Source organism: Lactuca serriola, chromosome 8 (genome assembly GCF_051521515.1).
Source record: "Lactuca serriola cultivar US96UC23 chromosome 8, Lser_US96UC23_V15, whole genome shotgun sequence".
Taxonomy (NCBI): Eukaryota; Viridiplantae; Streptophyta; class Magnoliopsida; order Asterales; family Asteraceae; genus Lactuca; species Lactuca serriola.
In genome coordinates, this window is record NC_136415.1 from 9,910,232 (window position 1) to 9,929,545 (window position 19,314).

A 19,314-nucleotide genomic window follows, 5' to 3' on the forward strand; every position below is an offset into this window, starting at 1 on the left:
TACGTTAATAACTTCTTATGATAGTTTTAACAATAGCATGAAAACTACAGCAAGAGAATTGTGTTTCACATGATTTTATCATGTGTTTACTAGTATTCCCCCTCCCCCCCCTAAAGCATTTAAAAAGGTATTTAAAAATGTAGTGATAGGGGTATGAACTCACTTGGTAGAAGTGGTAGCTTGAAGAAGGCGAGACTAAACTCGAGCAGTACTTCGACTGGAGAAAGTCGATTTCTCGAGAATCTCGGGGGCGTCGAGACTTACATCGTGAGCTAGTGGTAATATCGGGGCTTTAATGTTGTTTAGAGGGGCTAGAGAGGCGTTTAAGGGTGAAAGAGTTGAGAGAGAAGGAACAAAACCCGGAGCCCTAGCCTCCTTTTTATAGTGCTGGGGCACTCACCAAAGCAGGGCATTCCTTTAGGGAACGTAATGCGTTCCCCCTGTGAGGTCAGTGCTTACGTATTTTCCTCTGATGGATGATGGGATGGTTCTGGTCAAAGAACACAGGGCGTTCCATTAGGGAACGCAGGGCATTCCTTCTGGGACCAGCCTCGGATTTTGTGTCCCGAACTTGTAAAATCCGTAACTTTCACGTACGAGCTCCGATTTCGACGTTATATATATCCATGCGTAGGTGAGAAAATGCTCTACAAGTCTCGTTTAGACTCCATCAGCTAATTCTGAATTTATTTTTAGTAATATATTTTTAACAGGCCGGGACTAGAAAAGTCCGTTAAAAATCCATAACTTCTTCATCTGATGCCCGTTTTCGTCAGTATTTTACCGTTGTATTACCATTGACCTGATCTTCGATTCTTGTTTAAGTCACGTTGTCTAAAATTTGCTCGATCTCTATTTCGAGTTTTTAGCTGTCGACCGCTATGTCCAAAACTTCGAAAAATCACAACTTCGTCATATGAAGTCAGATTTGGGCGTTCTTTTTATGTATGTTTATGGTTTTGGGATATCTACGACTTTAATTTAGATACCTAAGGTTAAAAAGCATTTTATTGGAATTTCGTGTTTTCTGTTTAACAGTGTTTTACCGATATTGTCGCGGATCATCGACTGGTCATAACTTCTTCGTTATAACTCGGATTTTAGTGTTCCTTATATTTTTGGAAACCTAGTTACGATATCTTCCACTTAGTACATCCCAATTATGGTTACTGAACAAATTTATTTTTGACCTAATTTTTTGCTGGTGTTACAACTATAAATTGACACATCTCGCACACGACACACACTGATTAATCTTAGCTTACTCTACGAACTTCTTCACTTGTTCTTACTGAAATACTCTCTGTAATCATCATTTTATACTAATAAAATCATCATGGTATGTGATAATTATTACCTCCCAAGGTTTTCTGTCGGGGATCCTAGCAAGGATCAAGGGTTTTCCTTGTAAACAATCATGTCATTCTCTTTACCTTTCCTTATTGCACAATTCAAACATCACAGCCTCTCATTCAATTTGGTTGATTTATACTTGGGGCTATGGTGTTCAAAGTCCTTGAATGATCATGTCTACACAACCGATCCTTTCTTCATCCTACGCTCCTTCCATTCTAACCAAAAACCTACCACTCCTTCGAGTGGACCCCCTGGTCAGAGGAAAGCACCTGAAACTTCCAAGAAAGCACCAATCTGGTGACTAACCAAGGAAGTTTAGGATCTTCAGGTCTCCAGGATCTGACTGATCTGGTCACTACTACTGAACTATTCTCTATGATGAGGAAAATGATACAACAGATGACTCAGCATCAAGATGAGAATAGAACACTACTTAGAGAAGTGGAGAGGATGACGGCAGAATTTCAGAGATCCCGGGAAACGATGCCCACGGTTGTACAACCATGGATCCTAAACTTTGACAATACATGATCCTCGGGAAATGATCAGGGGAACACAGCTCCTGCAATTGCTCCATCAATACAAATGTTGATGCAGGAATAAGTGCAAACATGGCTAGGGAACTTCAAAAGTTGAGACATATGATCTCAAGAATACCTAGGGTAGTTCAACCCATACCAGAAGCATCTCCAACAAGTCACATGATCTCGAGATTTGCTCCTGCAATAGCCGATATCGAAGTTCCTAAGTGCTTCCAAACTCCTAGCATGAAGCCTTACGATGGAACTACGAATCTTGAAGAGCATGTAGCATAATACCGAGAAAGGATGGAGATCAATCCCATCCGAGTTCACTTGAAGGAAGCTTTCCTATGCAAAGGATTTGGTTCAACCCTTACAGGATCAACTCTTAAATAGTTGCTAAACGTTCCTCCTTATTCTATCACTCCATTTGCACACTTAGTCAATATTTTCAATAACCAGTTTTCTTGTAGCAGAACCATCGAGAAGATCACTAGCGATATCTATCGGGTGTTTCAGGATCCTAAGGATCGACTTAAGGATTTTTTCAACAGGTTTCGTAAGGAAGCTCTGAGCAGCCCTAACATTAACATGGTGACTGTTGTAGAGGCCTTCAAGATGGGTATAAGGAAGGATTCACCCTTCTACAAAGATCTCGTGATGACCCCATGCAAGAGATTGGAAAAAGTTAGGTTCCGAGCATTGAGATTCATAAGGCTTAAACAAGATAAAGAAGTCCGGAAGAGGAGTAACCCTTTAAGTCACTATGAGAATCCCAATAGGAAGCCTGAATCCTTAGCTCCAAGATAAAGGAGCAACCCTTTAAGTCACTTTAAGTCACTATGAGCAACCCTTTAAATCGAAGCCCTATTCCAAACCAAATCTTCATAGGGTTAATGCCCTCGAAGATGAAGGAAAGGAAAGGGAACCTCCTAAGATCACTGACTATTTTTTTTCTGTGGATGTTTCAGGTGTAATCCATGCTATGCAGGATCTCAGAGATAAAGCGAAGTGGTCAAAGAAGGATAACAAGTACACCAATTGGTAAGACAAGTCCAAATGGTATGCTTACCACGGAGATTTTGGTTACATGAAGGAGGATTGCATAGCCCTAAGAAATGAGATCAGCTATCTCCTTGGCAAAGGGCATCTTAAATAAATTCTCGGAAGAAAGAAAGAAAAATCCAAGGAGAACAACCAGGATGGTCACAAGATCCCGGAGAAACCAGGATCTCCACCCCTAAACGCCAAGATAATTAATGTTATCTCGGGCGGATCTAACATTTGTGGTACTTCTTATTCTCAGGATAAAAGACACATCAAGGTCTCTAAAATAGAAAAGGAGGATGGACCATGGAATAATATGTCGGTGAACAATGAAAAGGAAATTGCGTTTGACGAGACAGACAGGGAAGGGATCCAGGATCCTCACCATTATGGACTCATGATAACATTGTACATTGCCAACCACTTCATCAGAAGGATCCTTGTTGACGGAGGATCCTTGGTCAACATCCTGCTCTTGGACGCACTGAAGAGGATGAACATCCAGGAATCGGAGATAATCAAAAGATCCTCGGTCCTCATATGATTTAGCGGAGAAATGAAACACACCATTGGGGAGATAAAGCTACCAATATACATAGAGGGGGTAAACTCTATTCAAAAATTATGTGTTATTCACACTTTGTCTTCTTATAATGTGATATTAGGTAGACCGTGGATCCACAAGATGAAAGCGGTTCCATCAACATATCATCAGTGTGTAAAGATGCCTACTTCGTGGGGGAACAATGATGATCGTGGGAGATCAACAAGAGTCAAAGGAATGTTATAAAACCTCTATGAAGCCTACGACAAAACTCCATAAAGCATAGCAATTTAGGCAGGGGGTACGACATGTTTTAGAAATGAAGGAGAAAGACGTGAAGGAAGTGCCCTCGAGCAGTGAGGATCCTGAAGCCAAAGTAATCATAGGATCATCAATACCTGAGCAAATTGAGCAAGACCTATTAAACTTCCTTCGAACCAGAAGCAAGACATTTGCATGGAAAAACAAAGATATGACAGTTATAGACAAGAGTATTATCACTCACAAACTTAATATTGAGACTTCTTTTAGACCTATACATCAAAAGAGAAAGAAATTTGCACCCGAAAGAAATCAGTGTTGGATTAATGTCTAAGTCCATAACTATAATTGGTAAGACTTGACCCGACACGGCATGGTCCATTTGGGTTGCTTGGCATCATGCATTTGGATAGACTATAATGAGAGAAATAACACTTAAGGTTTGTTAATATATTATAAGTTCTAATATATTAATAAGGTTATTTAATTAGTATTGATCAAGAATTAATTTGGAATTAATTAAGTGATCAAAAGGAGACTAATTAAATATATGGGTTGATTGTGTAAATCATTCATTCATATATATGTGGGCTTGAGATCCAAGATTCCTTATGTTGGACTAAGTCCATGGGGTGACCCATGGATACTCCATGGAGGTTAAAATCCATGGAGCATAAGGAATGGGTAAAGTCATGAGTTACATGGTGTAACCCTAATAGCCACCATATAAAAGAATCCCATGGCTCAAGAAATCGGGCACTATGTGTGAGTGTGAGGGCTAGCTGATTTCATGAAGTGTAGAATTCTCTCAAGTTATTCCAAGTTTATTTGGTGTTGTGTGAACCATTTGAGGTGTCACACTTGGGGCACTAGGCACTCAAGCTTCATGAAGACATTCTACATCAAAGAGGTATGTATTCTATCTTGTTATGTTCATTGTTTTGTATGCTAGACTAGGATAATAACTTGGATGTTCATATTTGCATGTATAATAGAGAAAACATAGATCCAAGGTATTTATGGTTGCATGTACACTTAGGAGTGTTAGAATGCTCAAAACCCAACAGTGGTATCAGAGCCTAGGCTTGTTTTCAATTATACTTGATGCAAATTGCTGAAAAATACTGAAAAACTCGATTTTCTGGCTTTCTGGGCACTGGACTCGCCGAGTCCACTGATGAACTCGCCGAGTCCATGAGTAAAATCACCCTACTCGTCGATTAGGTTCATGCACTCGACGAGTAGGAGCCCCAGACAGCATATTTTCGAGTTTTTTGGCTAGAAATGGACTAGGAACATTACCCTAAGCTGTTTTTGAACTTATAAACTTGTTTTTGATGTGGTAATGTTCATGCTAATCCAATTTCAAAGATAATTGTCAATAGATTCATGTTTTGAATTAGTTTAGTGATTAGGCTAATTACATGAAAAAGTATGATTTGAATTATCTTGTTCTTCTGAGTTGCTTAGATTAATAGAAAAGTTGAGTGAAATAGTTGTTTTCAATCCAAATTAATCTAAGAGTTGATTCTAAAATGTGTTTTTGTAACTTGTCCTCAAGTTATATGAAAAGTCACATTTAAGTTTTATAAAACTCATAAAAGTTGGCAAAGGTTACAAAATGAAGAGTCTAGTTCTAATTAAATGGTTTTATGACTCCATAACTTGTCCTCAAGTTATGGAGGACCAAGAGTCTCCTCATTAAATAATAAATATAAATAAAATGTGTAACCTTAATTAATTCCATAAGTTATAAATTAAAGAAAAAGTTACATTCTTTAATAGTTTAAAGTCTTCCATAACTTGTCCTCAAGTTATGGAACGTGAAGAGTTTTTGGATTAAAACTACTTTAAACACATAAGTTATGGAATTAATTAGTTTTGAATAATTTCAAAACTTGCCCTCAAGTTTTGGAATTTGTAAAGTTTTCTCTTATGAATACTTTAATTCCAAGTTAGCCCTTAGAATTTTAAAAGTTAAAATTTAACCCTTATACTTTATAATATTATAAGTTAATAATATTTATATATATGTATAAAAGCAAGTCAGTCTTACCGTTAGTAGGCCTCATTCATGAAGCCGGTCTATAAGGGGGGTATAAGGTTACTGCCTATAAAATGGCAGTATAATGGGTGTCCACTCTCACCACCGCTTCCTTGACCGGTGGAGGGTCGTTAGCCGAACGGGTTTGACAGGACTATAATTCTCCCTTAATTAAAAGTATTAATGACAAATACTAAGTAACTAAACTCTTAAAATACCCAATCTTAGTTACATATGAAAATGTGAATAAGGTGCTAATCCATGAAATTATACTTTGCACTTTGTTTAAGTCGGTTAGTGGAGCGTGTGTGGTTAACCGGCACACTAACTCGTATTTAAAAAGGTAGGCAAAGGGTAACTTAATGTTTATCATAGTATCGATGGAGCGTTTGTGGTTAACCGGCACATCGATTGAGGGGTAAACACTTAAGGGTACCAAGTAATTTGCATGGTTACTTCACACCTTGTTTTGTGATCCTCGGCATCCCAGTCACAAAACCTGAAGGGCACACTCGAGATTGAAACATGCCATTGAACAGTTCAATGAATCTCAAAGATCTAGGAGTTTCAAATCCAATTAAAACCTAATAACACATTTCGTTTATCTTGGTGGAAACTGGTGAATCGTCATTCACCTACCTTCAAATATTTTTTAGCTTGGATTACGACATCCGTCTTCTAAGTTATAAAATATTGTGTTGGGTCCTAGCCTTAATATTTCATATTGGGTGTCATATTAAGGACTTTAAATTAACTATCTTGAATATCTCCCAAAAGATGTCTGGTTTAGACATTTATGATCTTCCCAAATCTCTTGAAACAAACTTTCCTAAATGAAGATGATGTCCCATGGAAATCATACTTCTTTCACCTCCTCCAATTATTCTCCTAACCCACAAGTTCTTGGAAAGTTTAAGGTCACTCAAGCCCTATTGGCAAGTAAAGGTCTATGTGCGGTCATATCTTGGAGATGTAGTCACATATTGACAAGCCGGGAGAGTTGGGTGTCAAAGTCTTGAGAAAGTTAGTGGTTCAATCACTTTCTAAGTCACATAGTGAGCTCCTTTGGGACTCATATGAAACAGACTATGACAAGACCCTTAATGATCTTATCTATTTGCCAAGATCAACTTCCTAAAACTTTATGGACATTAACAATGATGACATTGGATATCCAGTAAAGTTCTCTCTTCCCAATGGAAAGGGATCGGGCATAGTCAACTCGGTTGACCAAATGGTAAAGAGAAAAGCTAAGTCTATGATAGTCCCGTGTACCATTACCAAAGTGTCCATATGTTCAATTGCCAAAGGAAGGGGCATTAGTTGCGAAGCTGCCAATTTTACCTAAGGATGGTAAAGTCAATAAGTTTGACTTTATTTCAGGTAAAAAAATCCACTATCTAACTCTGCTAAGTTTCTATTCTGAGATTCTTGATACATGATGTGACTGGGTCACATGTTGATGTTTTAAGAATCAAAGAAAATTAAAGAAACTTAAAGAAAGATTATGTTGAATCTGATCGCGTAGATGGATTTCTATCGCATAGTTTGAAGATTGGATTCTTGAGCTACTTCTTAGGAGTTAAGAGATATTGCTTAGGAATAGATAACAACAAGTTTTCATATGGATTGTAAGGATAAGTTCTTCCGCAAAGTTTTTAAAATAAAAGGAAAATTTTTGATTTTATTTATTTTAAAATATCCTTACAATGGCATCTGTGAAAATTTTTGTTTCTTATAAGACTCCATATAGCAATAGTGGAAATATGAAATTGATTCTTTCATTTGTGGTAATGTCTAAATTTACCAAATAAGGAAAGATCCTCATCACCCAAGTTTGAATTGGACCAGAACTTGGAATCATGCAAGTTGTATAGCATAATGGATGAGAATTTTTCATCTTTGGAAAATTAAGACTAGTTCCTTGTTCACATGTATATGTGAGTCAAGTGAAGGACTAAGGGATCGAGTACACATTCTTGTGCACTGGTCAAGTCCACCACAAAAGATCGACAAGATTATTCGTCATAATTTACTAAAGCTCAGTAAATATGGCTATACTTACAAGCTTAAGTGTAATTCTGAGACATTGGAAAAGGTTCCAATGTAAGGCAGAGCAAATAAGAAGAATCAACTTAGGCAGAAGGATAAAAGTTTCTCAAATCTGGAAAGATGGGAGAGTACTTTAGTATCAGTTTACGATCATCTTAATGATTTAGAGACCTTATCACAATTCATCCTCTAAGTGCCTTCTTATAGCTAAGAAGAGGAGCTATGAATTGTTAAAGTGGTTAAATGAAGAAGATGATTCATACTTCGTTCCAAAAAAAATTCTTAGAGTCATACTCCAAGATTGTAACTTGAGTGACATGTCTTAAAGAAGGTTTAAAACACTTGTCAAATGGAAGAGTAAAAGTTTTCTACTCTTGTACATTTGAAATTAGTAAGTTGTGATGTTTTGGATAAAACAAAGAACAACTTAGGCCAATTTTGTGAAGTGTTTGTCTTGATTAGAATCCACACTATCTCTTGAATAACTGACAAGAAAGTCTTATATGTCTAGAGGACAGTGGGAGTCTTACAAGTCTTGAAAGTCTCAAGAACTAATCAAGAATAAAACCTAAAGTTCATCACTAGCACACAACTTGAGGTTTATAACCAATCGTGTTGACATATTCTGTGTCCATTCCAGTTAAAGTTGGCTTTGCATATGAGTTCTTAGAGTTCTCAATTGGGTGCATAACAACTTGGAAGCAATGGCAGGCCCTTGAGCTGCTAGGTGGCAAGAAATTAAGATTGAGTTCAGTCCATATGAGTTTGAATTTGTCATTAACCTTTTCTTCTGACTATGGTTTTGACAATTCACATGGATAAGAACACATACACCATTAAATCTAAGTGTCATAAGGTTTCTCTCCGATTCATGAAAATGATGGTGAGGAAACACTTTCACTCAGTAGATTTTAGCTAGATAGCAATTGCGATATTTGCATTCTCAAAGTCGTTAGTGGAGCGTGTGTGGTTAACCGGCACATTAACCTGGACTTGTGAGAAGTGGAAAAAAGGTCTAACCATTATGATTACGGCATCCCTCTTCATAATTGTTTAGACACACCTATGAGCTATCTAAGGGAAGGTGTATCATTTTGATAAAGTTTTATCAAAACAATCTAGTATCAAAAATCTGAACTTTGGTAAGAAAGTCAGCTGATTTCTGAGTACATGTCAAAGCTAGTTGGAGCATAAGTGTTATGCTAATAATCATCATGTTAGTGGGAGCATGATAATTATGATAAGTATTGTAAGTTAGCAATGTTAATTATAGAAAACAAAAGTTTCAATTGGGAAAGAGTTGTTTTGCTATAATTAAGGGAGAGGAAATTATACTTCACCTCAAATCTAAAAGCTTAGATTGAGGTTTTAATCATTTAGTCAAGGATATAGATATATGAATTTCATGCTGGAATGGCTCAACATAAGGAAATTATGTATATGGTTCCATTATTTGCGTTCTAAAATTCTATTATGATTACGGCATCCCTTTTCATAATCTGAATTATGAGAACTTGGCAAATTGAAATGGAAATAGTATAGCAAAAGACTGGCTTAGTCTTTATGTGAGACATCATGAATCGTGTCCCATATGCTTCGGATATAGGATCGATTACATGTGCTATATTCATCCTTTCTAAATAATTTCCAAATGCATGGGGCATTAAGAAGGGAAAAGGTCTAGAATTGGATATGACTAAAAGGATTAAACAATTATCGAGGACAATCTAAGGTTTACCAAAGATTGGTTGCTCAAGGACAGTTGGAAGTATAGTGATAATTATGGAAGGACCATATTGACATAATCTGTAAGGAGGCAACTCTTGTTCAGAAGTGATAGTCAAAATGGAATCTGGAAATGTTTCAAAGTTAGAAATTATTCAATCTGTGTAAGATTAGGAAACTTAATGCAAGAAGGATGTTTCCAAGGAGTTGATCTCCTTTGGAATACTCTATAATGATTGTTGCCAAGTCTTTGTGAATTTGTGCATAATCATTACAAGAGGATCAATGCATATAAGTTTAGAATCTAACAGATTTCAGTAAATGGCATGAATTTGGAATTCTTGCATTTACAGTAAGATTTGGGACTGTGAAATGAGAATCATTGGAGTTATGTTCAATTGATCTATTTCACAAAGTAAAGATCATAGACAAACATAGTATGCATACTTGGTGTGTGGCATGACTAGTGTTTAGAAAAACATAGTGTACATGCTTGGAGCATGGGACAACTATTGTTTTAATTCAAGAATAAAGTTGATAGCTGAAACAGTATACAATGAATAATGTGTAATCATATGGTGATAAATAAAAGGTGTTTTATTTATATTCATAAGTTCTGAGACCATATTGGATTCGATTATTATTGTGTTTCACTTTGCATGTTTTGACTTCCAGAATAACCTGGTCATTGTTCTGATTGAGTAAGTTATTCAAACCATCCACAGTCGTTCATATGTTGGAAGTAGATATGAATCAAGACTGTCATGGGTTGGGTTTGTAGAGGTCTAAGATGTTGGACAAGGTGGTGCTACAACACTCATGAGTGCTCACAGGTTCTGGGTATTAGATTCAACCCGCGCTCATTGGAATCACTTCATGGATTTTATCACGAGTGATCATGAGACGATAATATCTTATATTCTTCAAACCTAGAGATATGAGTTGTTACTATGAGTTGGTTATACATTGACTGCACGAAAACGCATTGGAAACTCGATGTTATAAAACGTTCCTTTGTGTATGATTCAACAAGTAGTAGAACAAGCCATATGAGTCGAAGTTTATCCATTCCTTTTACCTTCGGGATAAAAGCGATATATGTGGGCCCCTCGATGATTTGATGATGACAAATGGAAGTGCTCGGCCGGGCCAGGACTGATTTGATTTGTTCAATTAGTTAGTCGTCATAAATCGGAAATTAGGAAACAACAAATGGACAGAGAGAATGATTATAATCCATGTCTCATTCCATATGATATCTAGAATGGAGGAGTATATGATCCCTTATCTAATGGACAAGTCATTTACAAAGGTCATAGTTCATCTACAAGGTCAGAGTTCGACAGAAGCTTTTGAGAGCTACGATTGCCAGTCGGTTCTTGAAGTCATACGCAATAATAGTTTTAGACTTATCCAAGTGGGAGACTGTTGGATTAATGTCTAAGTCCATAACTATAATTGGTAAGACTTGACCCGACCTGGCATGGTCCATTTGGGTTGCATGGCATCATGCATTTGGATAGACTATAATGAGAGAAATAACACTTAAGGTTTGTTAATATATTATAAGTTCTAATATATTAATAAGGTTATTTAATTAGTATTGATCTAGAACTAATTTGGAATTAATTAAGTGATCAAAAGGAGACTAATTAAATATATGGGTTGATTGTGTAAATCATTCATTCATATATATGTGGGCTTGAGATCCAAGATTCCTTATGTTGGACTAAGTCCACGGGTTGACCCATGGATACTCCATGGAGGTTAAAATCCATGGAGCATAAGAAATGGGTAAAGTCATGAGTTACATGGTGTAACCCTAATAGCCACCATATAAAAGAATCCCATGGCTTAAGAAATCGGGCACTATGTGTGAGTGTGAGGGCTAGCCGATTTCATGAAGTGTAGAATTCTCTCAAGTTATTCCAAGTGTATTTGGTGTTGTGTGAACCATTTGAGGTGTCACACTTGAGGCACTAGGCACTCAAGCTTCATGAAGACATTCTACATCAAAGAGGTATGTATTCTATCTTGTTATATTCATTGTTTTGTATGCTAGATTAGGATAATACCTTGGATGTTCATATTTGCATGTATAATAGAGAAAACATAGATCCAAGGTATTTAGGGTTGCATGTACACTTAGGAGTGTTAGAATGCTCAAAACCCAACAATCAGATCATACAGGAAGAAGTGAAAAAGCTCATCAAGTCAGGGATGATCAAGGTAGTGAAGTTCCTGAGATGGCTAGCTAATGCAGTTGTCGTACAAAAGAAGAACGGAAAGTAGTGAGTATGTGTAGACTACATGGATCTTAACAAGGCTTGTCCTAAGGATCCTTTCCCTCTACCACACATTGACTCCATGATAGATGCAATGGTAAGCCACGAACTCTTAAACTTCATGGATGCTTCAGCAGGATTCCAACAAATCCAGATGGAACCATCCGATCAAGAAGCTATAACATTTATAACACCAACATGTATATATTGTTACACTGCAATGCCTTTTGGTCTTAAAAATACAGGTGCAACATATCAAATACTGGTGAACCGGATGTTTAAAGACAGGTTGGGGGCACCATGGAGGTCTACATTGATGATATGGTGGTGAACCCCACGAAAGTTGAAGATCATCTCAGGGATCTCAAAGAAGCCTACAACATTATAGACGAATACAACATGAACTTGAATCCATTTAAATGCCACTTTGGGATGAATTCGGGCAAGTTCCTTGGGTATATGGTAACCAAGAGAGGAATAGAAGCAAGCCCGGAGCAGATCAAAGCAATCAACGAGCTGAAATCTCCATCTTCAACAAAATACATCTAAAGGCTAACCGGAAGAGTTGCGGCACTTAACACGTTTATTTCAAGATCCTTAGAAAGGTGTAAGTCCTTCTATGATATCTTGAAGAAGAACAACAAGTTTGAATGGACCAAAGAACACGAAGAAGCTTTTCAGGAACTCAAAAGATACTTAAGTTCCATGCCACTTTTGGTGAAGCCTATAGATGGAGAACCACTTCTCCTCTACCCCTCGGTATCCTCAAACACAGTAAGTGTGGTCCTAGCCAAGGATTGTAACGACCATAAAATTCCAACCAATTTAAACTTTTCAAAAACAACCCGATTTCATAAAATTATTACAAAAAGGTTTTCAATACAATTATCTCAGAGTATTCCCAGAATCACATCATAAAACATAATCATGAGGAGCGGTACGATCACGCCTTTGCCTTGCCACGGTCTCCAGAAGAACCTGAAAAACATTAAACCACAACTGTAAGCCCGAAAGCTTAGTGAGATATCCCCAAAATACGAACCACATATATCATACACGTATAACATGCCATATCATAACAGAACACAGAACAGCCATGCACTTCAGGTCTACTGTGTGACTGGTCCACCGCACCAGCCAACAATCCACCTGGTCCACCCTTTAAGTCTAGCCATATACATCGAGTCTACAGTATGATTGGTCCGCCCGCACCGGGCCTTCAATCCACCTAGCCCACTCTCTGAGTCTACAGTATGACTGGTCCGCCCACACTGGGCCTTCAGTCGGCCTAGTCCACTCTTCGAGCCTCGGCACGTCTGTCTGCCCTCTTGGGGCCTACAGCCTATCCGGACCGCTCGCTGGGCCTTCGGGATAACCGGTCCGCCCTGGGTATGTTGGCCTACAACACAAAGCAGGTCCCGCCTCAACCCAACCCCAGTCCAACTACCATGTGCACATAAACATTCAATCATATAACATATCACATCCAATCAAACCGATCTAACAGATCACATAGCATAACATCATCGTAACCAGGATACTGACCTAACCGGTCACTAGCATAGCATCATCCTATATACCAGGATACCGACCTTAACCAGGTCTATAACACATACCATCCTAACTACCAGGATGCAACACAATAAACAAAACATAACAACGATACCCGGATCACAATCCGATGAAAGGGTCGGCCTTGGTGCCGTAGACCCTGTTGATATAGTGAGGATAACTCACCTCGCAACTGCCGACTGAACAGATAAACCCAAGCTGCTCCGACCACTGATACGATCTCCACCACTGGCCAACCACCAAAACACTAAACTCGAAACAAATGCCAACAATTACAAAATACCCCTGTAAATCAACTGGTCAACCCTAGGTCAAACTCAAAGTCAAAGTCAACCCCTGACTGACTCTACTCGCCGAGTCAACCCGATGACTCGCCGAGTCCCCATACACAGAACTTCCGCAATCCGCGACTCAAGTCGCCGAGTCACCCCGAGACTCGCCGAGTCCAACAACTCTGAGTCCTTTCACACTCGACTCACCGAGTCATCCCTTGACTCACCGATTCACAGCTCAACCAGAAGAAAGGTTAGGACCTCCCGATCAGACTCGTCGAGTCCAAGAACAGACTCGTCGAGTCCATGGCTATCTGCAACCAACTCGCCGAGTTGTTCTTCCAACTCGCCGAGTTGTTCATCCAACTCGTCGAGCTCCAGCCTATCTTCAAGCAACTCGCCGAGTACACCCGTGTGACTCGCCGAGTAACTCTAGATCTGAAACCATACAGAGGCTTTCTAAGCCATGCAGTTGATCCAAAACGTAGATCTAACCTTCTTAAGTATTTTGTCCAAACTGTTCAAAAGTTGTAGCTTTAAACTGATAATGGTTTACATACAACAACATTTTAAATCTAATAAATTAAGTATAACATGTTAAAATTTAAAGACATGACTTTCAATATAGAATTAACTATATTATTTTAAAATTGAAATTTAGTCTATTTGTGATTACACTTTAGGTTTGATATTTATTTAACCTTATTAACCAACTTATAATCATTATTAGAAAGACACTACAATTTATCACTTTTAACTATTTATAAAATATTCTTTGGGTTGTTTAAGTTAAACTACAATTTATATTTAAGTAAACCCTGTAATGTTATATTTTAATTAATAATTTAAGTATTTTATACAAATTGTTCAAAAATTATACCTTTAAAATGATAATGGTTTACATCCAACAATATTTTAAAACTAATAAATTAAGTATAATATGTTATAAGTTAAAAAACGTAATTTTATAAGTAAAAGTAAAAATATTATTTTAATATTAAAATTTAGTTTATATATGATTACACCTTAGGTTTGATATTTATTTAACCTAATTTACCAAATAATAATTATCATTATAATAAAATTGAAAAGTCATGGGAGTTTCAAATGAATGTAGTGAAAGGAAAAATGCTTCATTTATAAATATACTATATGAATGTCCGCGCGTTGGGCATAAACATCTATATAGTTGAACTATTTACAAATATGTGTTTTTTTTAAATATAACAATAATGTGGTTATTACATTTGATATAATAATTCTTATATTAAGTTGATATAATATATTAATTAATTTGAACTATATGATAATATATACATCTATTAAATCCATAAAATCTCAATCTTTAGAATGACCTCTACCCATGGGTTACTCATGAATAAAATTAAGTATAATATATGGTTTAATGTTATTTATCGTTGTTGTTATTGTTAATTGTTTTTTTTAAATTTATTTGCTTAACGTCTTAATTTCTATCATTGTAATTATTTAAAAATCAAACAATTTTTTTTATTTTAAAGGTAACAATATAATCATTTATATAGAGTTATTTTTAGCTATTGTTATTATAGTTATTTTAAGCTACTTATTTGAAAACTTTTAACGATTATAAAAATATCTTTAGGAAATATTTTAGTTAAATTGATATTACAATTTAGTTTTTGCATTTAGCACTACAATTTTTCACTTTTAACTATTCACAAAATATTCTCTGAGTTTTAAGTGGAACTGAAATTTATATTGAAGTTGACTTTGTAATGTTATATTTAAATTAACAATTTAAGTATTTTATCAAAACTGTTCAAAAGTTGTAGTTTTAAATTGAGAATGGTTTACATACAACAACATATTAAATCTAACAAATTAAGTATAATATGTTAAAAGTTAAAGACATAACTTTATAAGTAGAAGTAAAAATATTATTTTAATATTAAAATTTAGTTTATTTATGATTACACTTTAGATTTGGTATTTATTTAACCTTATTAACCAACTTATAATCATTATTAGAAAGACACTACAATTTATCACTTTTAACTTTTTACAAAATATTCTTTAGGTTGTTTAACTTGAACTAAAATTTATATTTAAGTTAATCCTGTAAGGTTATATTTAAATTAACAATTTAAGTGTTTTATACAAATTGTTCAAAAGTTGTAGCTTTAAAATGATAATGGTTTACATACAAAATATTAGACCTTATAAATTAAGTATAATATGTTAAATGTTAAAAACATAAGTTTATAAGTAGAATAAAATATATTTTTTTAATATTGAAATTTAGTTTATATATGATTACACTTTAGGTTTTATATTTATTTAAGCTTATTAACCAACTTATAATCATTATAACAAAGAAACTGAAAAGTCATAGGAGTTTCAAATTAATGTTGTTAAAGGAAAAATGAATGGGAGTTTCAAATGAATGTGGTAAAAGAAAAATGCTTCCTTTATAAATATATTTGAAATTTTTACAAATATATGTTTTTTGAATATATCAATGACATTGTTATTAGCTTTAATATAATAAATCTTATAATAAGTTGGTATAAACATTGTTTGTTTTGAATTATATGATAATGTAGATATCTTTTCAAATTATATAATCCTAAGTGTTTTAATGACGTCTATATGCAGGTTACATAACATTAAATATAATATATGATTTAATGATATTTATAGTTGTTGTTATGATTAATTAATTTTAAAAAGTTTATTTGCTTAAGATTTTAATTTCTATCATTATAATTATTCAAAACATCAAACATTGTTTTTGTTTTTAAAGACAACATTATAATTTTGTATATCATTTTTACTTTTAACTACTGTAGTTGTAAGTTATTTAAAGTAACGTATTTCAAAACTCTTAATTTTTTTAATTTGGTTTAAGAAATTTAATGTTTTTAAAATTTATTTGATTAATATTGTTAGTTTCTATGAATGTAGTTATTTAAAACAAAAAACATTGCTTTTGTTTTTAGAAAAATATTATAGTTTTTTATATAATATTATTTTTAACTATTCTTATTATAAGTTATTTTTAAGCTATTTATTTGAAAATTGTTAATGATTATAAAAAATAGTTTTATATTTTTTTTGTTAGTTTACGATTACAATTTTGGTTTAACACTATAATTTATAATCTTTAACTATTTATAAAATAGTCTCACGATTTTTTTTTCAAGTTTAACTGAAACTTTGATTTAAGTTAATTGTTTAATATTATATTGAAATTAAAATTTTAACTATTTTGAATCAACTCATAAATTATGCAAATGTTGTGACTTTAAAATGACAATTGCTCACATACAACAACATATTTAAACTAATAAGTTAACTATAATATGTTAAAAATTAAAGTCATAATTTTATAAATAGAAATATAATATGAGATTTTAATATTATAGTTTAGTCAATCGTTTGAATGACTTCTACACGCGAATTACACATGAATAAAATTAAATATAATATATGGTTTAATGTTATTTATAGTTGTTTTTTTTTCAAGTTTAACTGAAATTTTGATTTAAGTTAATTGTTTAAGATTATATTGAAATTAAAATTTTAACTATTTTGAATCAACTCATAAATTATGCAAATGTTGTGACTTTAAAATGACAATTCCTCGCATACGGCAACATATTTAAACTAATAAGTTAATTTAATATGTTAAAAAGTTAAAGTCATAATTTTATAAATAGAAATATAATATGAGATTTTAATATTGTAGTTTAGTCAATTGTTTGAATGACTTCTACCCACGAGTTACACATTAATAAAATTAAATATAATATATGGTTTAATGTTATTTATAGTTGTTGTTATTGTTAATAAATTTTTAAAAAATTATTTTCTTAATGTTTTAATTTCTATCATTATAATTTTTTTAAACATCAAACATTATTTTTTTTTAATTTTAAAGGTAACAATATAATCATTTATATAGAGTTATTTTAACTATTACTATTGTAAGTTATTTTAAGCTACTTATTTCAAAACTTTTAACGATTATAAAAATATCTTTAAAAAATATTTTAGTTAAATTGAGATTACAATTTAGTTTTTGCATTTATCACTACAATTTATCACTTTTAACTATTTACAAAATATTCTTTGGTTTTTTAAGTGGAACTGAAATTTATATTTAAGTTGATACTGTAATGTTATATTTAAATTAATAATTTAAGTATTTTGTCCAAACTGTTCTAAAGTTGTAGCTCTATACTGATAATGGTTTACATACATCAACATTTTTAATCTAATAAATTAAGTATAATATATTAAAAGTTAAAGACATAACTTTATAAGTAGAAGTAAATATATTATTTAAAATTGAAATTTAGTTTATTTATAGTTACACTTTATGTTTGATATTTATTTAACTTTATTAACCAACTTATAATCATAATTACAAAAAAATTACAATTTATCACTTTTAACTATTTACAAAATATTTTTTGGGTTGTTTAAGTTAAACTAAAATTTATATTTAAGTTGACCATGTAATGTTATATTTAAATTAATAATTTAAGTCTTTTATACAAATTGTTCCAAAATTGTATCTTTAAAATGATAATGGTTTACATCCAATACTATACTAAAACTTATAAATTAAGTATAATATGTTAAAAGTTGAAAAAACATAACTTTATAAGTAGAAGTAAAGATATTATTTTAATATTGAAATTTAATTTATATATAATTACACTTTAGGTTTGATATTTATTTAACCTTATTAACCAAGTTATAATTATTATTAGAAAGAAATTGAAAAGTCATGGGAGTTTCAAATGAATGTGGTGAAAGGAAAAATGCATGAGAGTTTCAAATGAATGTGGTGGAAGGGAAAATGATTCATTTATAATATAGTACTAGACGAATTCACGCGCATTGCGCGACGCAGACTAAAAATATATTGTTAGAATATAGTTTTCAAACACCTTTTAGTTAATTCGATTCATCAATTTATGTTCTTTTAATCTTATTATATTAAATGTTTTCCTTTTAACTATGTTAAAAAATGTATATTGAATTTTTTTAACATTATTTGATATTTTACTTTAGGTTTTAAATTTTACACTAAATTTTTAAGCTTATTTGATATATTAATGTAGGTTATTTATTTTACTATATATTGAAGTTAACAAATTAAGTATATCATATTGATAAGTCACAAATTCTTCCATTTATGATAATGTTTATAACGAAAAGCGTATTTAAGTTAATAAATTAAGTATATTGTATGGAAATATGAAAAGTTTGGAGTTACATTTGAATGTGGTGAAAGAAAAAAAAATGTTTCCTTTATAATATAGTATGATGATTATAGTTTTAATTTTTAAGTCAATGTGATATATACAATTATTTGATAATTTTATAAACAATTTAAAATTATGTAAATTATATATGAAACGTATGATAATCTATATATAACGGGTAACAAAATGCATGAACAAAAATATAAACTACAACTTTTAGTAACATAAAAATACAAAAACATATGTTATAACATTTGTATTAAAAAAAGATATATATACAACGAATAATAAAAAATATGAAAAATAAACACTATAATTTTTAATAACATAAAAACACTAAAACATTTATTATAACATTTATATTAACTTTTCATATT